The sequence below is a fragment of the Procambarus clarkii genome, chromosome 44, assembly GCF_040958095.1.
Source record: "Procambarus clarkii isolate CNS0578487 chromosome 44, FALCON_Pclarkii_2.0, whole genome shotgun sequence".
Lineage (NCBI taxonomy): Eukaryota > Metazoa > Arthropoda > Malacostraca > Decapoda > Cambaridae > Procambarus > Procambarus clarkii.
In genome coordinates, this window is record NC_091193.1 from 8,949,941 (window position 1) to 8,957,218 (window position 7,278).

The window sequence follows — 7,278 nt, forward strand, 5'->3', positions numbered from 1 at the left end:
AACCCCTCACAGTGTTCAAGAGAGAACTGGATAAGCACCTCCAAAGGATACCTGATCAACCAGGCTGTGACTCATACGTCAGGCTGCGAGCAGCCGCGTCTAACAGCCTGGTTGATCAGTCCAGCAACCAGGAGGCCTGGTCGACGACCGAGCCGCGGGGACACTAAGACCCGGAAGCACCTCAAGGTAGCCAAGGTAGCCATTCAGCCCTTTCAATGGTTACTTGCATCGCCAAGTAAAATTGAAAGCGAGAAAATGTGCAAATTAGTGAAAACGGCGACGAGTGATATTTTGCCCAAATTTACCTATAGTTTTCAAAATATTTGAAATATGACTCGTGGATGTTATGTATGATCGGAATTCATGGTGATTGCACATATTTGGTGTTTTAAGATATGACTTTTTATACCGAAACTATGCAAATTGGTGAAGACAGAGGATGGGTGATATTTTGCCCAAATTGACCTACAGTTTTCAAAATATTTGAAATATGACTTGTGGATGTTATGTATGATCGAAATTCATGTATTCCAAAATATTCCTAATTTCAAAATATCTGAAATATAACTCATGGGCATTATGTATGAGAGGAATTCATGGTGATTGCACATAATTGGAGTTTTAAATTACGACTTTATATACCAAAAATATGCAAGTTAGTGAAAACAGTGATGGGTGTCTTATGGAGTTGATTTAACTTTCAGACACTTTGTTTAAATAAATATTAAATGTTTTGTGGCTATTTATGCTAGATATTATAAATGCGCATTCTACTTGTTAATATCACAAATTAAATTTGCGACAACTTGAGCAGAGAAGTGCGACGACTGGATCACTGTGTACAGGAGGCTGATATGCCAGCAAACACACTCCAGGCGAGTGTTTTAGTTGAGGGCCAAGTTTTTGGTTTTGCTACCTGGTGTTCTCTCTGTGGAGCGGGGATGGTGCTTGTCACTCAGTGGGACCTCTGGGGCTCCCCAGTCATCTGCCTGTCTGTGCGTTTTTTTGACGAGAGGCATCTTAGTGTATGGTGATATGCGACTTCGTTTCGCCATTAGGATTTGCGATTAACCCTATACGGGCACGCTGGGGCGCACCTGATCCCTTGATCGTCGGCGCCCCTAAATCAACGACGATGATGGACTCCTGGTTCAACTTTGACGACGAGCGGACGTCTGCTACCTGATCACGTTCTCTTTTTGTGTTTTGGCTTTGCTACTGCCGTTTGGCATCCCTCTTCATCGGTCCGGTTGTACGACGCCTGGCGCACTTATCGCCTTGGGTCACGGGATTGATAGACTAATGTATACCTACATTATATATATAAGTTTTGTGATGTACATGTTTCCTTGAGAGTGTTATTTTCCTTGAATGTGAAAAAGTTATTGGCTTAAGTTAGTTGTAAATGATAATTTAATAATAGCCATTGAGGTCGGATTAAGACTTTATGATCATGTAATCTATGTTTTGCTCCACTACTCACTGGTTAAGTATAAAGTGCATAATAAATTAGCTTCTTTTGGCGGCGCCTTGTTTCTAAATGTGTTTCAAACTCGCACTGTATCTTGTGCTACCCAATCTGTCAACTCAAATTTTGCTGCAATGTACCTCTTAATGTATGTTATGTATTCTCACAACCCAATGTACTTTCTTTTATATAAATACCTGTAAATAGATTTCAACTGTAAGGGGCATGGTTTGCACCTTGTTATTCTAATAATGGATGTCTTCTCTGATAAGAGTTCAATCCCCAACCATCCAAATGGTTGGGCACCATTCCTTCCCTCCTGCCGTGCCATCCCAAATCTGATAATACCTTCCCAAGTATTCCCGTGACATGCTAAATAGGATTTTTTTTTTAAATTCCCGTTTTGCGTGTCGGGTTCCAGGTAAATTTGGCCAGTTCCCGTTTACCGTGTCGGGTTTCCTTAAAAAAATTAACATTCCCACTTAGCATGTCTGGTTTCCTTATAATTTTTTAATTCCCGTTTAGCATGTCGGGTTTCCTTATAAATTTTTAAATTCGCATGTGGCGTGTCGGTTTTCCAGTTAAATTTTCACATTCACGTTTACCGTGTTGGGGGTTCCATATAATTTTTTCAGAGTTAAAGACCGAAATTTTTCAAAGACCATTTTCGGATAAAGTGTTCATTAAAGTTTGTTAAGAGATCTTATGAGAAAAATAATTTCAGATATCTTAGAAGTTTGTTAAGAGTTCTTATGGGGAAAATTCAAAATATTTCAGAGTTCATATTATCATAGAAGCTTATTTACGAGTTTATAACCGAAATTTAGAAAAAAGACCATTTTCAGAGAATATGTTCACAGAAATTTTGTTAAGGAAAATAGGCATCTTAGCAATAAGTTTTTGTTTTTATACCCATTTACAGCTATTTCACCTGTAAAAAAGACCAAAAATTATTCAGAGACCATTTGAAGACCAATTTTCTTGAGACCATTTATGACCAAAAATATGACAAGAGTCCCATTTGAAGACCAAAATTTACCGAAATTTGACACATTATTTTAGACCCAAATATTGTCAGACCAGTTAAAAGACCAAAATTAGTCAAAGACCAGTTTATGCCCAAAATTCGTCAGAGTCCAGTAAAGATCAAAAAATATACAGTCCCATAAAGACCGAAAATTAGTCAGAGTCCAGTTTGAGACCAAAATATGAAGAGTCCAATAAAATACCCAAAATATACAGAGTAGTTTCAAACCAATTTTCATCAGAGTCCACTTTAGGACCAAAATTAATCCATTTTGCCTGAATCTTTTCCCACATTCTCGACACTCATGAGGTCGATCCTCCATATGAATTAACATGTGTGTTATTATAGTTTCACGTTCTTAAATCTCCTGCCACACACTGCACACTCGAAACGGCGTTCATCTGAATGCCTTAACATGTGTCTCTTCATATGGTCAAGACGACTGAATCTCTTACCACACTCTGGACACTCGTGATGTTTGTCATCTGAATGCACTAAAATATGAGTCATCATATGACGAAGCAGACTGAACCTCTTCCCACACTTCGGTACACTCGTGAGGTTTGTCATCTACACTTGTGGGGTTTGTCAGCCGAATGCAATAAAATATGAGTGGTCATACTTCGAAGATGCCTGAACCTCTACCCACACTCTAGGCACTTATAAGGTTTCTCCCCCGAATGCACTAACATGTGAGTCTTCATATTTCCACGCTGACTGAATCTCCTCCCACACTCAGGACACTCGTGAGGTTTGTCACCCGAATGCACCAACATGTGTCTTCATATTTCCAAGCTGACTGAAGCTCTTCCCACACTCTGGACACTTAGAGCTTTCACCGGGTCCGTCTAATTACCACAAGCTACCACAAGCTACACAAGCTTCCTGGCAATACGTTAGTAATGAATAAATATGATATGTTAGGTTAGGCTGACCTAACCTAACCTAACCTAACCTATCCTAACCTATCCTAACCTAACCTAACCTAACCTAACTTAACCAAACCAAACCTAACCGAAGCTTGGATCGTCGACTTGATTTGGCGTCACCAGCTTTTTATTTTCGTCTAATTTCTTTATAAAAAGATACTTTTTCAGATTAAAATTATGTTTTTTCGTGTTGTACATTCAGCACCAACATTATAATGAGTAAATATATCTTATTTATTCATTACTAACGTATTGCCAGGAAGCTTTCTGAAGCTTGTGTAGCTTGTGGTAATTAGACGGACCGCTTTCACCATCTTCGTGATAATTGCAGATTATGTGAAGAATTTCGTGAGCACTTGGTGCTCAATGGTGATGCCCCTTTATGATAGGCGCAGTTTGTGTGAAGGTTAACCTTAATGCTGATGTGTGGAAACACAACACCAGCGTTTTGTAGTGTAACAGAAAAAATAGATATTATTGCACTTACCGAAACGTGGATGAACGTAGAAAATAGAGAACTATTAGCTGAATATCAGATAAATGGATTTAAGCTATTTCACACAGATAGATATATTAGACGAGGAGGGGGAGTAGCCATATATGTTAGGGACAATTTGAAATGTAGTCTCAAAGAGGGAATCAAAACTGAGCCACACACAGAAACTATTTGGATAGAATTAAACGAAAAAGCAAATAATATTATAATAGGAGTTATATATAGGCCACCAAATTTAGACAGAATGGAAGCAAAGCATCTATGGAATGAAATATCTAGAGCATCTAGATCTAATAGTATTTATGTCATGGGTGACTTTAATTTTAGTGGAATAAACTGGGTGAACAAAACAGGGAATAGTGAAGCAGAAGATTTTCTACAATTAATTGACGATTGCTTTCTTACGCAACACATTAAGAAACCAACGCGGGAAAATAATATTCTAGATTTAGTGTTAACTAACAGGGAAACACAAATTAATGACATTGAAATAGGGAGTGAGCTAGGGAACAGTGATCACAGAGTAATCAGATTTAGCATAGAATGGGATAGACCTGTAGGAGAAAATTCTGTTAAAGTGCCAGATTTTCGAAAAGCTGATTTTAATAGCCTAAGAAATTTTTTGGGTCAAATAGATTGGAAACTCTTGGGTATGGGGTGTGGGCCGGTCTTAGAGCGAGACATGAACCCAGCGATAGGTGACGTAAAAGGGGATTTCGATGTGGATTTAATATATAACTTATTTAAGAATATTCTAAACAAAGCACAGGAACGTAGTATACCATACAAATTGAATAGGTCGAATACTAATGACCCAAAGTGGATAACAAATAATTTAAAGAACCTTATAGGTAAAAAGAGAGCTTGGTACAAAAGGATTAAGAATGGGGAAGTCAGGTTAGAACAGGAATTCATACAACTGGTTAGAAATGTTAAAAAAGAGATTAGGAAAGCAAAAAGAAACTATGAAGTTCGCATAGCAGAGCAAGCAAAGTCAAATCCTAAAGGGTTTTTTCAGTTATATCGAACTAAGACTAGGGAAAGGATATAGGTCCATTAAAATCTGAGACAGGTCAAATAACGGATAATGACAAGGAGATGAGTAGTATTTTTAACAAATATTTTATATCTGTATTTACTAAAGAAGAACTTAACAATATGCCTTCAGCCGAACAAGTCTATGTGGGTGGGGATGAGGACAGGTTGACTAGTTTAGCAGTTACCAGGGAGGATGTAATTAAACAATTAGAAAAACTAAAACCAAACAAATCCCCAGGGCCGGATGAAGTGTTTGCCAGGGTGCTTAAAGAATGCAAAGAGGAGCTTTCCGAGCCACTGTCTACCATATTTAATAAATCAATAGAGTCAGGCAGAGTGCCAGAGTCATGGAAGGTAGCTAATGTGGTACCAATTTTTAAGAAAGGAGATAGATCACTTGCGTCAAACTATCGGCCAATTAGCCTAACGTCTATTGTGGGAAAGTTACTTGAATCAATAATTGCAAATACAATTCGTCTCCATCTTGAAAAACATAAATTAATAAATGAGTCGCAACATGGTTTTACAAATGGCCGTTCATGTTTAACAAATTTGCCTACTTTTTATTCCAGCATAGTTGAGGCAGTTGATAGTGGTAAGGATTGTGATTTGTGTACCTTGACCTAGATTCAGGAAGCTCTGTGTATTTCTTCGTAAGTGGGTTTGCTACGAAGGTTCCTAAGAAGATGCTTAGGTGCGATTCAATAAGGTATAATTAGGAAGAAAATTGTTGGTTCACCTGCGTGCCGATAGAGGTCACTACTGTGTTTCGTTTGGCCAATCAGAGAGCAGCAACATTCTTCATATTAAAGATTTAGCGCTGGCTTATCGGAGCTCTACTGCCTCCTATTTACATCGAATTTTCTTATAAAATTAGTATATTTCGAAGTAAAACAATGTTTTTTCAACTTCTACAGCCAGCACCGACATTGTAGTAAACAAATATGTTACATTTGTTGTTTACCTACGTAATTCTAAGAGATACTGTGTAGCTGTCCTTGTTGCTCGGAAGATGCGCTGACAATTATTGTATATATTTACTGAATTTACCCAAGGGCCACTAACTATCTAGTGACCTCGAAGAGGACAGAAAGCCGGCGGCTTGTTAAAGGGCCCGCCAATTGTCTTAATGATATTTTTTAGCTGGAATTTGGCATTTACGGCTTCAGCGGGTAGGCGGTTCCATGGGTTTATAGTCCTCTTGGTGGAAAAAAAACATCTGTTTTCAGTCCTACTTGAGAGAACATACTCTCCAACACTATATCTGTGATTGTCCTGTTATCAGTGACTTCATACCAAATGGTATGAGGTATTTTGAGCTCTGTAATTACTTCATACACTCAGGAATATTGGAAGATATTCTTGTGCTGCACCCAGATTTTGCCAGTGGAGGCTAATAGATCAGCATTAAGTATTTTGTTCTCTCCTAATTCCATGTATGACTGGCCATCCTGTGAGGTGAGGATGTTGGGTGAGCTTGTAGCTGGTTTTTGATCTACACTGTGTGGTCCTTTATACAGAATAGGGAAGCAGCACATTGCTGTGTATACCTAAACATGTTTAAAAATACATTGTTTGAGAGGAGTTTTGTAGAAACTGGTAAGAGTAATTATAATATAATGTTTCCATGATTCAGTGCTTATCTCTTGTGAAAATTGCTTAGAGTTGTTTAGTCAGAGTTGATTTGTTTTTTGTATTAAGGCTGGTATTTTCTAAATTGATTCCATGTACAGTATGTCTAACCATCCTGTGAGATGGGAGTATTAGATAAATTTATAGCTAGTTTTTTATCTACACTGTGTAATATTCCATATAGACTAGGGTAGCAGCACATTGCTGTGTATACCTAATCTTCTTAATAAAAATAATCAGTAATAAAGATTTTAAATTATAGTTTGTATTACAAATACAGTACTGTATTATCCTTATTAAATCATGTTGACCATGGATCATTAAGATCTCATGTTGATATGTAATACAAGTCATATTTCTTTTGAACTGCTAATCATTCATTAAATTGTGCATTATGTCTCAATTTTTCACTTCCTTGGATATACTGTACAGTACAAAAAGATAGGATAAAAATAAACCAGTAATAATTTCTTTCATTATATTTTTCATTTAAATAACTGCATCAATATTTTTACAGCTGACAGGATTTGTTTTCCCATACAGGTGCATTATTTGTTAAAAAAAATTTGGTTTATTGTTACACACAATGGTGCTACATAGCCTTCCCAGCTTGGTGCCTTCTTTTAATACTTACTGATTAAAAAATAAATAATAAATACATTTTATTCAGGAAAAGTACATACAGTTG